Genomic DNA, 13,889 nt, shown 5'->3' on the forward strand with positions numbered 1-13,889 from the left:
CTCTGGGAGCTTCTTTGTTCTGCATTATTTGAATAAGGGCTTTCCAATTGGTTAACTTGGTACTACAATAGTAACATAAGTGCTTTCTCATTGGTTGATGCTTATCTACAAATTTGAATGGAATTTTCCTTATCTCCATCATAAATAATAGCTCTTCCATCCTGGGCACCATCTTAGCATTTTATTCTCTTCATCATTAAGCCTTTCTGCTTCTGTTTCCTTTCTTCTACCAACACTTTATAAAATGATTGTCAAGGGGCAAGTTTAGTGTCTGTTTCGCAACTTCTAAAAGAACTTTGGATTAAAACATCAGAATCCAACAGGTGGAGTAGTTGGCAGGATTTCAAAGTTAATGGCTCAGAACAATTAAAGACAAGGGGGATATTTTTGCTGCCTAAACAAAAGGGGTAAGAACTTCTTCCGTTCCTATGTTTGAGAGAAAAATGTGTTCTGGCTTCAGATATCGGATGGGACTTAGGAGCGAGGAGCTACCACGTTACTATTATAAAAATAGACCTGTAAAAGCTAAATACGGGCCAGAAATCCATTCACAAAGCTGCAGAGCAAACTAAAACAAAATGCAAAAGCACAGCCATGACTTCAAGTGGCCACTCCTGCTAGTGACATTTATAGCGATGCTACCAGTGCAGCTACTGTTGGTGCTCTGCCTTGGGAAACACCTACTTCTGAAGCTCTGCCCACCTACATCAAGCGATACCCAGAGATTGCAACACCATCTGAAATCTGAGCAACTACAAGATGGAAATGACATGGACTCTACCACGCCGCTAGCAACGCAACTCAGCATAATAGTGATGGAGCAATAAGATTGATGGCTGTGTCACAGCTTGCACCAATGTAGACCAAAGAAGATGACTGAAGATGAAATGTATTGTCAATGTATTGACAAGCTAGCCCCTTTAGTAGCAGATCCATCAACTGTTTTCAATGCCGTGAAGCCAACACACAATGGTTTACAGTTATTGATATGGCCAATGGATTCTGGCCAGCACCACTGGTGCCTGAATGTCAACTGTGTTTGGCTTTTACATTGATGATCAACAGTATAGTAGACAAGGCTACCACAAGATCTTCACAACAGTCTCACTGTCTATCACATGGCTATGGAACAACACCTGATGGACTTACCAGCTATTGATTCATCTATCATGCAGTACATGGATGATGTCCTGATTGCATCCAACACTGCAGACAGAAAATTTCCCAAGGTAAATGGGAAATCGATGAAGACCATGCAAAAGCCGTTAAGTCAGCAAAGCCTCCTACAACAGTTCAGCAACTCCTGTCATTTCTGAGCTTGTGCAACTACAACAGAGTATAGGTCGATTCATATGCTGAAATTGCTCAACCACTCAACTGTCTGCTGAAGGGCACCAAGTGCTCAGATAACCCTGTGACTCTTAATGAAGAACAACTGAAAGCATTTGTCACGAACCCTGTGACGGGAATAAAGAACCAGCAGAGATGGAAAACACTTTGGAGTCCAGTATTGCTATAAACTAATAATATTTGTTAGTAACTACGCAATACGCTAATATAAATGTGGATAAATCCAATAGGTTAGCAATGATTATATATATAAGTAAGTATATCAGTAAGTGTGGGAATATATGTATGAAAAACCAAGCTTCTTTAAGTCTAGGGGTAAAAAGATACAGTCTTATGATGATGAGTAAGGTTCAGTTTAGTTCAGTTCGTGGTATTTAGCTGAGTAGTGATGGAGAGGGAAAGAGGGAGAGATTTGAGTCTTCAAGTGAGCTGACGCCATTGATCTTCTCGTTGTCCTTCGAAATCCTTTAAAAGTCACCGAATGTGACTTTAACAAAGGGAACCAGTTTTCTGTGGTGGAGCTATCCCCCAAGCGAGGGTGGACACATGGACAACTCCCCACCAGTCAACCCTTTCCCTCTGCAAGAGTAATGGATCGATCCTCCAAAATCCACTTTTTCTGCAGGCACAACAAAGCTCACTCAGTATCCAAACATGTGTCTGACGTCTGTATCATCTGACCTCCTATTTATCTCACCATACTGGGTACCACTTGTCATTCAAATAATCCCTCCTTCCTCTCTCTGTGAAAGAAATGCAAGCAGACAAAAATCCTTGAAGAAAGTGTAAACAACCTGCCGAAAATCATAACATCAATTGTCCATTTAATAACACCCTCGGTCACCATGGCAATTTATGAGCTGCTCGGTGCTATCTCCACTTCAGCAGAAATCCAACAGTTTACCAGTTCTTTCTTGTTCCTTAAAGTGACAGTCCTACAGTCACTCGTCTCTCTCTCTTTCTTTTACAAACAAGTCGGTGTTAAATAACTCTCTCTCTCTCTTTTCAAAACAACAGTTCATAGGGGTAATTCAGGATCCCATCACACATTTCAGATTTTAAAGGTGACATTGTGTCCTGAATCTGCATTAAGAATCCCTGATACAGGTAAATTATTTTTCTTGTATGTTAATGAGAAACATGATGGCTGTCTTAAGAATTTGGAGACCGACAGTGTTCCTGTTAGATATTACTCTGCCAAAGATCTGTTTCTGTACACTGGTGGCTCCTCAACAATTGAGAGGGGAATTCAAATGGTTGTTTCCGGAACTGAAGTGCCATCCTGAAGAAAAGTCTCAGCCCGAAACATCGACTGTTTACTCTTTTCCATAGATGCTGACTGGCCTGCTGAGTTCGTCCAGCATTTTGTGTGTGTTGTCAGGAAGCTTGACTCCCAGTGCCTTTGTGCAGCGTACAGAACTGAAAGCTTTAAGTGAAACCTGTAAGTTGGCAAAAGGAAGATCAGCTAATATCTACACTGTTTCTTGATATGCTTTCGAGGTTGTTCATGATTTTGGAAACCTATGGAGACAAAGAAAATTTCTGATGGCTGTAGGAACCCCAACCAAGAATGGCCAACTAGTACAAGAACCCATGAATGTCATACATTTGCCATCAGAAGTTGTTGTACCAAGAACATACACAGTGAACCCAACACCCAACAGCTGGAATGTAGGAATGAAGCTGAGCACTGTATCATAGACAAACATACGAGATATTTGAGAGATGCAAGCACAATGCTCTGAACCTAATAAAAGGTTCTAGATGGAGAATATATGGAAGGTTAAACAGTGATGGAGCATGGAGAGGAGATACTGCGTTAGTCATAGGCTACTAGTTCCAACTACATTGCTTTCTTACCTGACACAACAAATACATTCCCTTGGAATGGAAAAGGTGATCAACAGATTATCCCAATGGTGGTGGAATCCAAAGTTCAGGGCACAAGCTCAACAAACATTTGAAAGATACATGACATGCTAGAAAACAAATCCCAGAGCAGTGGAAAAGCTACCACAATTAAGTTCTCCTGCCTCACCTTGTCCATTTTTACATTTACAAGTGGATTACTAAAGTGTCAAGGATACTCAGACATACAGGTAATAGTGGACAGGTTTTCAAGATGGCTGGAAGCTATTTCAACAAGGAAAGACACTGCCACACTTGTCTAAAAGATAAACCTGGATTGGCTGCTGCTGATTTAGACATAAGACTCTGTGTTTGGTTTGATTGAATGTGCGAGCGAATTAAAGAGATAACGGGACGAGTAAAGACACTTACTAATTGAAAGAAATGTGAAACTTGTGATAAACTACAAAAATAGCATGATAGCCTAAGGAGCAAACCTTTGCATTAACCACACAAGTGAAAAAAACAGCATAATAAAATTGAGGTGCATTGTACAGAGTTGCAAAGCAGACTGAGCCAATTTCAAACAACATAGCTGCGACCTCATGGCGGTGGTCCTGCTAGTGACATTACAAGTGATGCTGCCATTTGCGCTACTGCTGGGCTACTATGAGCATATCACTAACCAGACGGAAGACTTCAAGCAAATTGACAAGTACATGATTTATGAAGGTTATTCTAATATTATTTGTTGTTGCCATATTTTTGCCAATTTTCCCTACTCACAATGTGCCGGCTGAGATGACTCATAATATATACTTGCAAGTCATATGGATCAGCATCAGCAAATCATATGGACTTGCTGATGCTGTTAGTGCCTCTAGCTGTTGGGTATGCCAATATATACTGTACAAACACACTTCAAAACATTCACCCCATTTCCTCAGCATTTCTGTAGATCCAGAACAAAGACGTGCCCTCCTTGTTAAACATTCCTTCAATGGCAATGTTGACATTGCTCCTATGATTCATTATTCTCACAGGAGTATGATGATCATACTGTCTTAAACTGGATTATTTATGTAAATATAATCATTATGATTTAGGGTATCATATCATATCTGACCCTATTTGTGTCTTTTCTTGGAATATCTCTATATCTGCATCTAATTTTCATAACAAAGCTATTAAATCTTTTCAATGTGTTCACTATAAAAGCTACCATTTGCTTGAATTCAGAAGGTCCCAGTGTAGTTGGGCATAGCTTATGCAATTGCACTTTAAATTCTCCTAAATGGGGTAATGACTGGAATTTTCACTGACGGTATCCATCAGAAAAATATTACTATTCCACAAAGCTCTTGTCAAATAATAGGACATGGTCTAAGAAAGTTATGGAATAGTCGTACTTTATGTGCAAAATGGAGCCTATTCTTCTCTTCCACATGTTTGGTTAGGATCTCGTTATTAAGGTTATGTTTTTCCTGCCATAAAACATACACACCGTACATTTACCTCCTGAGTCCAGAAATAAATGAAGGATTTCTGAAGGAGTTAATTTTGCATCAATATTATTCCCATCTCATGGTGTTACAAGGAGTACAGTATAAGAATGATTAAAAATGTTGCGGCAGCCTTAGAAAGGGTAAGCAATGACACAGCTGATGCTTTGGGAGAAGTAACAACAGCTATGGTCACCATGAATAAGATGGGTCTTCAAAATTGTATGACATTACATCTCTTTGCAATTAGGGGGAGTGGTGGGGAACATGTGCGGTTATAGTCAAGAAGTGTTCTACTTTCATACCTGATGACTCTGAAGACATAACTAGTTTGGCTGATCATATCCATAAAGAAGTAGCTAAAATACTTCAGTCTGATGAATGGAAACAACAGGAATTCTGCAGATACTGGAAATTCAAGCAACACACATAAAAGTTGCTGGTGAACGCAGCAGGCCAGGCAGCATCTCTAGGAAGAGGTGCAGTCGACGTTTCAGGCCGAGACCCTTTGTCAGGACTAACTGAAGGAAGAGTGAGTAAGGGATTTGAAAGTTGGAGGGGGAGGGGAAGATCCAAAATGATAGAAGAAGACAGGAGGGGGAGGGATGGAGCCAAGAGCTGGACAGGTGAGAGGCAAAAGGGATACGAGAGGATCATGGGACAGGAGGTCCGGGAAGAAAGACAAGGGGGGAGGGGACCCAGAGGATGGGCAAGGGGTATATTCAGAGGGACAGAGGGAGAAAAAGGAGAGTGAGAGAAAGAATGTGTGTATAAAAATAAGTAACAGATGGGGTACGAGGGGAAGGTGGGGCATTAGCGGAAGTTAGAGAAGTCGATGTTCATGCCATCAGGTTGGAGGCTACCCAAATGGAATATAAGGTGTTGTTCCTCCAACCTGAGTGTGGCTTCATCTTTACAGTAGAGGAGGCCGTGGATAGACATGTCAGAATGGGAATGGGATGTGGAATTAAAATGTGTGGCCACTGGGAGATCCTGCTTTCTCTGGCAGAAAGAGCGTAGATGTTCAGCAAAGCGGTCTCCCAGTCTGCGTCGGGTCTTGCCAATATATAAAAGGCCACATCGGGAGCACCGGACGCAGTATATCACCCCAGTCGACTCACAGGTGAAGTGTCGCCTCACCTGGAAGGACTGTTTGTGGCCCTGAATGGTGGTAAGGGAGGAAGTGTAAGGGCATGAGGCTCCATCTTCCTCTCACCCCAACCCTCCCCTCTCCATTGACACCCCCAGCCTCCCCCCTCCCCCCTCCCCCCTCTGATCCCAGCTCTCATCCGTGCCGGGTCTTTACCATCCCCTCCGACCTTCAACTGTCAGAGGCAGAACGCTCTGTCCTCAGTAAGGGCCTCACCTTTGTCCCCCTTCGCCCACACCTCAGCAAGTTCCGTGTTCGCCATGGTGCGGAACTTTTCTTCCGCCGTCTCCGTCTCCGAGCCTGCTACTTCAGCAAGGACTCTCCCACCCCTACCGATGACCTCTTCTCCCGTCTTCAACCCTCCTCTTCTTCATGGACATCCCGCTCTGGTCTTCTGCCTGCTCTGGATCTCTTTATCGCTAACTGCTGACGGGACATCAACCGTCTCGACTTCACTGCACCTTGTCCCCATTCCAACCTCACTCCTTCCGAACGCTCTGCTCTCCACTCCCTCCGCACTAATCCTAACCTTATTATTAAACCCGCCGATAAGGGGGGTGCTGTTGTAGTCTGGCGTACTGACCTCTACCTTGCGACAACTCGCGGATACCTCCTCTTATTTACCACTCGATCGTGACCCCACTAAGGAGCACCAGGCCATTGTCTCCCACACCATCACCGACTTTATCCGCTCAGGGTATCTCCCATCCACTGCTACCAACCTTATAGTTCCCACACCTCGCACTTCCCGTTTCTACCTCCTACCCAAGATCCACAAACCTGCCTGTCCTGCCAGACCTATTGTCTCAGCTTGCTCCTGCCCCACCAAACTCGTTTCTGCATACCTCGACACGGTTTTATCACCCCTCGTTCAATCCCTTCCGACCTATGTTCGTGACACTTCTCACGCTCTTAAACTTTTCGATGATTTTAAGTTCCCTGGCCCCCACCGCTTTATTTTCACCATGGATGTCCAGTCCCTATATACTTCCATCCCCCATCAGGAAGGTTTCAAAGCTCTACGCTTCTTTTTGGATTCCAGACCTAATCAGTTCCCCTCTACCACCACTCTGCTCCGTCTAGCGGAATTAGTCCTTACTCTTAATAATTTCTCCTTTGGCTCCTTCCACTTCCTCCAAACTAAAGGTGTAGCTATGGGCACCCGTATGGGTCCTAGCTATGCCTGCCTTTTTGTTGGCTTTGTGGAAGAATCTATGTTCCGTGCCTATTCTGGTATCTGTCCCCCACTTTTCCTTCGCTACATCGACGACTGCATTGGCGCTGCTTCCTGCACGCATGCAGAGCTCGTTGACTTTATTAACTTTGCCTCCAACTTTCACCCTGCCCTCAAGTTTACCTGGTCCATTTCTGACACTTCCCTCCCCTTTCTAGACCTTTCTGTCTCTGTCTCTGGAGGCAGCTTATCCACTGATGTCTACTATAAGCCTACTGACTCTCACAGCTATCTGAACTATTCCTCTTCTCACCCTGTCTTTTGCAAAAACGCCATCCCCTTCTTGCAATTCCTCCGTCTCCGCCACATCTGCTCTCAGGATGAGACTTTTCATTCTAGGACGAGGGAGATGTCTTCCTTTTTTAAAGAAAGGGGCTTCCCTTCCTCCACTATCAACTCTGCTCCTAAACGCATCTCCCCCATTTCACGTACATCTGCTCTCACTCCATCCTCCCGCCATCCCACTAGGAATAGGGTTCCCCTAGTCCTCACCTACCACCCCACCAGCCACTGGGTCCAACATATTATTCTCCGTAACTTCCACCACCTCCAACGGGATCCCACCACTAAGCACACCTTTCCTTCCCCCCCCCTGCATTCCGCAGGGATCGCTCCCTAGGCAACTCCCTTGTCCATTCATCCCCCCCATCCCTCCCCACTGATCTCCCTCCTGGCACTTATCCATGTAAGCGGAACAAGTGCTACACATGCCCTTACACTTCCTCCCTTACCACCATTCAGGGCCACAAACAGTCCTTCCAGGTGAGGCGACACTTCACCTGTGAGTCGACTGGGGTGATATACTGCGTCCGGTGCTCCCGATGTGGCCTTTTATATATTGGCAAGACCCAACGCAGACTGGGAGACCGCTTTGCTGAACATCTACGCTCTTTCCGCCAGAGAAAGCAGGATCTCCCAGTGGCCACACATTTTAATTCCACATCCCATTCCCATTCTGACATGTCTATCCACGGCCTCCTCTACTGTAAAGATGAAGCCACATTCAGGTTGGCCTCCAACCTGATGGCATGAACATCGACTTCTCTAACTTCCGCTAATGCCCCACCTTCCCCTCGCACCCCATCTGTTACTTATTTTTATACACACATTCTTTCTCTCACTCTCCTTTTTCTCCCTCTGTCCCTCTGAATATACCCCTTGCCCATCCTCTGGGTCCCCCTCCCTTGTCTTTCTTCCCAGACTTCCTGTCCCATGATCCTCTCGTATCCCTTTTGCCAATCACCTGTCCAGCTCTTGGCTCCATCCCTCCCCCTCCTGTCTTCTCCTATCATTTTGGATCTCCCCCTCCCCCTCCCACTTTCAAATCCCTTACTCACTCTTCCTTCAGTTAGTCCTGACGAAGGGTCTCGGCCTGAAACGTCGACTGTACCTCTTCCTAGAGATGCTGCCTGGCCTGCTGCGTTCACCAGCAACTTTTAAGTCTGATGAATGGGATTTTTTTCACTGGATTCATTTAAATCTTGGAAGCTAGGGTTACTCAATATTACAAATCATGGTATTCATGCTAATATGCCTTATTACAATTTCCATCCTTTTTACTTGTTTAAAGGTGATCATTAATAGAATAGTTCAAACCGGCATAAGTGTTCCTGTTAATCTACCTAACCATGACATGATACCGTGAATGCTGTGAGGATACAGCCTCAGAATAGAGGGGCATTGTTTTAGAATGGAGATGAAAAGGAATTTCTTTAGTCAGAGAGTGACAAATCTGTGGAATTCATTGCCAGCTGTGGAGGCCAAGTATGTATGCATCTTTAAGGCAGCGGTTGATAGATTCTTGATTGTTCAGGGTATGAAGGGATATGGTGAAAGGCAGGAAATTAGGGCTGAGAGGAAAAATGGATCAACCATGATGAAATGGCGAAGCAGACTCGATGGGCCAAATGGCCTAATTCTGCTCCTGTATCTTCTGGTCTTATGGTCTAATATAATATATTGATATTTCATAACATAAGTAGTTTTTTGATTAATTTTTACTTAATGTATGTATGTGCCGCAAGCTTTTCTGCCTCTGAAGTTTCAGATGTAATGATTCTAAATGTGCAATATCAAATCAGGATGGAGGGAGGATTGTTGGATTTGACTGTTTAATTCTTTGATTAGACTCTAATTAATACTTATTCTTTTCTTTGTGGTTTGACAATTAGTTATATGCTTGTATTTTAAGTTCTTATATTCATATAACAGTTTAATATACATAACTCCAGTGGCTATACAAAGTATAGTTCTGGAAAGCTCTGGAAGCCTTTGTTCTGCATTATTTGAATAAGTGCTTTCTTATTGGTTGACAGTTATCTACAAATTTGAATGGAATTTTCCTTATTTCTGCAGAATAAAAATAGCTGTTCCATGCCAGAAGCCATCTTAACATTTCAGTCTCTTTGTCTTTATGCCATCTGCTAATAGTTTCTGCTCCTATTACCTTTTTTTTATTAATGCTTAATGAAATGATAGTGAAGTAACACATTTTGTGCCTCTTTCCTGACTTCTGAACGAACCTCGAATTAAAACATCAGAATCCAACACCGGTTTGTTTGCTCTGAACGGCTATGATATTAAAATGTCTTAAGATATATTAAAAAGCATAAGAGAAGAGAAAAAAATTGTATGATTTAATCAAAATTATTTCTATAATTTTATCAAGTTAAATTTGTGTTTGAATGTAGAACAGTACAGCATAGGAATAGGCACTTTGGTCCATGATTTACTTCAGGCACTTTTTGACATGGATCAAATCTAAAAGTGCTCAATCAAAGTTTAGGATTAGTATTATTTCACTTGGAAGCAAACTTTAACACAATTTACTCCAGGTAAAATTAGTTAATTTGTCGGCTGGTGGTGTAGTGGCTTCCTCACCAGCCGAGTGGGCCTGAGTTTGAATTCAGCTGGCTCCTTGCACACTCTCTAATGATGCTGGGCTGAGCATCAAGCTAGCAACAAGACCTCATAAAACAGACAAACACTAAAGGAACTGCAAGGTTGCTGCCAGATGCGCCCGTGAGACATGGGAGGATATGAAAAAAATGGAAATAAAATAGATGATGCAATGTTTACAAAGAGGCTTCGAGAAACAATTCCTATTAATCTAAATGCACTGGAATGATAGAAAACATGACAATGACTTCCACGGGCAAAGTTACTCAGGCACATATGTGGACACTGAGGACAAGAAATCATTTTGAGTATCAGTCCTTTAAAACAATGGTCCCCAACCTCCGGGCCACGAAGAATGCAATGGTGCAGCGGTAGCCGGAACGCACCCAGCACATCTGATCTGGGCCGACATTTACGTGCTGGCGGCACCTAATTAATTAGCTTGTTTATTTCTGCTTTTTTCTTAAAGATGTGTTGGGTGTATTCCAGCTACCGCTGTACCACTGCATTCTTCGTGACCCCATATCGGTCCGCGGCCTGGAGGTTGGGGACCACTGCTTTAAAAGACACAGCTTCAGGGGATTCAGGGTAGTAAAGACTGGGAGTTCTGTGAATAAATAAAAATCATATATTTTCATACCTTTAGATTGGTAATCAAATTGGACATCAAGCTGTGGCACTATAAGTTTGTTAACTTCATTTAGGGCTGTTTTACTCTAGAAAGATAAGTGTTAAAGCAAACGAAACTGTTACCCAAATTCAGGATTGCATTTCCCAATGGGCACTAGGGCACTTAGCAATGTGCTTAATATTGTTCAGCTCTCAGTTAAGTCAGTTTTTACTTAGAGTTGTGCAAAGAAAATTCCAGGTCATGGAGTTCCAGTGGCCTAAAGAGATGGAATGCAGGCTTCTGATTTGCTGTTATAATTTTATTATGTAAAGTCAAGATCTACCCAAAGATTGGTCAACATGTACCACAGAGCTTTGGATAAGTTAGTGAAAGTAAAAGCTTTGGCATTGTTTCAAGCTGTTTATCATTCAGAGCACAGATTAAAGTTAAAATTCCTTTATCCTTCAACACATTTCTAGAGCAAATTAATGATTCCAAAGTCAAATTTAAAATGGGTGCAAAAGAGCACACTAGACAACCATCTGAATTCAAGATGCTATTAAGGAGTCATCAAGCCTCAGCTAATTCAGATGCAGACACGGTTAAATGGGTTTTCTCTCAGGATAGCTGTTAAAATGAAATTCTCTTAAGTCCACAACATGATGCATTGCTGGAGCTTTGTGGTGCTGCCCTCAAAGGGCAACTTGATAAGTAATGATAGGCTGTGATTTACGATGATTGTGCAGTAGATTGTTTCATCTGGAAAAAGTGTTCTTCCAGATTACTCTCTATAGAGAGTATAAGCTTTTGGCTTTGACAGTAAATGTATTGGTTTTGTATTTAACAAGCACACGTACATTGTGGCATTTGTTAATCCTAATGTACTGGCGTTTCAAAAGATATAGAGTCTTCAGTATTTTAAAGCTCCATACATAACATATATAATAGAAATTATAATGTTTGTGTATTTTAGCATGCTTTTAATACAGAATTTATTTCAGTAGAGATGCTTGAATATTTAACCAATATGTTTTTATCTAATTAACTATATTTGTTGAGGAAATTCTGGTATAAAATTCTGTAAGGATATTTTTAATAAATATGAATAAACTGGATGCGTTTTCAAAATAGGGTTAGGCAATAATTGCCAATGACGTTGACTTCCCATAAATGAATAAAAAATCATGAAAGCTGAGGTATTGCACTTTGAGAGCTTAAATGTAAGCACAAAGTGTACAGGAAATGATGGGGCCTTTAGGAGCGTTGATGTACAGAAACATCTTAGGGTGTAAATCCATAGATCTCTGAAATGGTAACACAAATAAACAGAATGCTGAAGAAAGTATATTGCATTCTTGCTTTCGTCATTCAGGGCATCGAGAGACTTGATTGAGCACCTTATTCCTGGCAGTTCAGATGGAAATCTGTGCTGCAGTGGATTTTGTTTTTGCCAGAATTCAGCTGCTGATCCATTCATTCAACCAGTGCCCCAGTGATGACACTGCTGGTAGCATTCTATTGCTGAAAGCTTTAGAATAGGGGTGATAGGGAGCTCATGAAGGGTTGAAGACTTTGAGGAGGAGGCAAAGGAATATTAATTAATGAAGAACCTATTCTCAGAGCATTTCCAGACACAACCCATCCTACTTGTCCTTCCTACAGAAGCAGAATTAGTATCATTGACATAGTGTACATGTTGGATTCTAATGTTTTAATACAAGGTTCTTTCAGATGTCAGGAAAGAGGCACAAAACCTGTTCTTTCACAACTGTTTTACCAAGCATAGATAAAACAAAGGAAAATTAAAATGGACCATTACAGGAGCAGAAGCTTATAGCTTAAGGCTTAAAGACAAATAGACTAAGAACAAAGATGGCACTGTCTTGTGGTCAGTTATCTATAAACCCATAGATAAGAAAAAAATCTATTTAATTTTGTAGATAAGAGTCAACCAATGAGAAAGTTCTTATTTTAATAAAGCAGCTCCAAGAGAAGCTTCCAGAATCATGCTACAGTAACGAATAGGGGAACACACTGAATAACTGCACATAAATATGTGGTCATTAGAAAGCATAATAAATTGCTACGTATACATAAGATATGAGCAGGTAGGTCAATTCTTAATCAGATGGTGGAGGGGAAGAAACTGTTCCAAGAACTGTTGAAAATTTATCTTTGGGCTTCTATACCTCCTCCTTGATGGTAGCAATGAGAAGAGGGCATATCCTGGGTGATGGGGTCCATAATGATGGATATCACCTTCTGAGGTGTTGCCTTTTGAAAATGACCTCAGTGCTGGGGAGGCTTGTGCCCGTGACAGAACTGGTTGAACTTACAACTTTCTTCAGCTTTTTCCATTCTTGTGCAGTGGCCCCTCCATACCATACGGGGATGCAACCAGTAAGGATGCTCTCCACGATGCATTTGCTGACATTTGTGAGATTTTTTGGTAGCGTATCAGGTCTCCTAAAACTCTTAATGAAATATAGCCACTGTTATGCCTTCTTTGTAATGACATCAGTATGTTGGGCCCAGGATAGATCCTCAGAGACGTTGACAACCACTGGTGAATATGTTTGAGCTGTGCCTAGCCACATAGGCGTGGGAGTAGAGAGAGTAGAGCAGTGGGTTAAGCATTCATCCTTGAGGTGCGCTGGTATTGATTGTCAGCAAGGAGGAGATGTTATTTCAGATCCACACTGACTCTGGTTTTCTGATGAGGAAGTCAAGGATACAGTTGCAGAGGGAGGTGCAGATGCCCAGGGTTCGGAGTTTGTTAATTAGTACTGAGAGTATGAGAGTGTTAAATGCTGAGTTGAAATCTAAAAATAAAGCAGCCTGACCTAAATATTGCTATTGTCCAGGTGATCCAAGCCGGAGTGGAGAGCCAGTGAGATTGCACCCATCATAGACCTACTGTGTGCAGTACAATCTAGAATTTATTCAGGAATGGACTAATAAGTGACAAGTAACATTCATGCCATAGAAGGAACAGGCAATTACCACCCCCAACAATGGACCATACATGTATGCTAATATTCTCAACAATAGATCCTGGTTATGAAATAAGTTAAAAAAATACATTAATTGTGCAAAAAGATGGTGATTCATGATTTACTCTGGGCCGAGATGTAGTACTAAGTGATTACTGTACCACTGCAGCTTTCAATCTGCTATGATATTTTTAAAATTCCCACAGTCATACTGTTAGATTATGATGTTTATCTGAATACATTGTATCAAATCAATTATGTTTCTGTAACATTATTTCCAAATATTATAATTGAATCCAGCATA

Source organism: Mobula birostris, chromosome 7 (genome assembly GCF_030028105.1).
Source record: "Mobula birostris isolate sMobBir1 chromosome 7, sMobBir1.hap1, whole genome shotgun sequence".
NCBI classification, from domain to species: Eukaryota; Metazoa; Chordata; class Chondrichthyes; order Myliobatiformes; family Myliobatidae; genus Mobula; species Mobula birostris.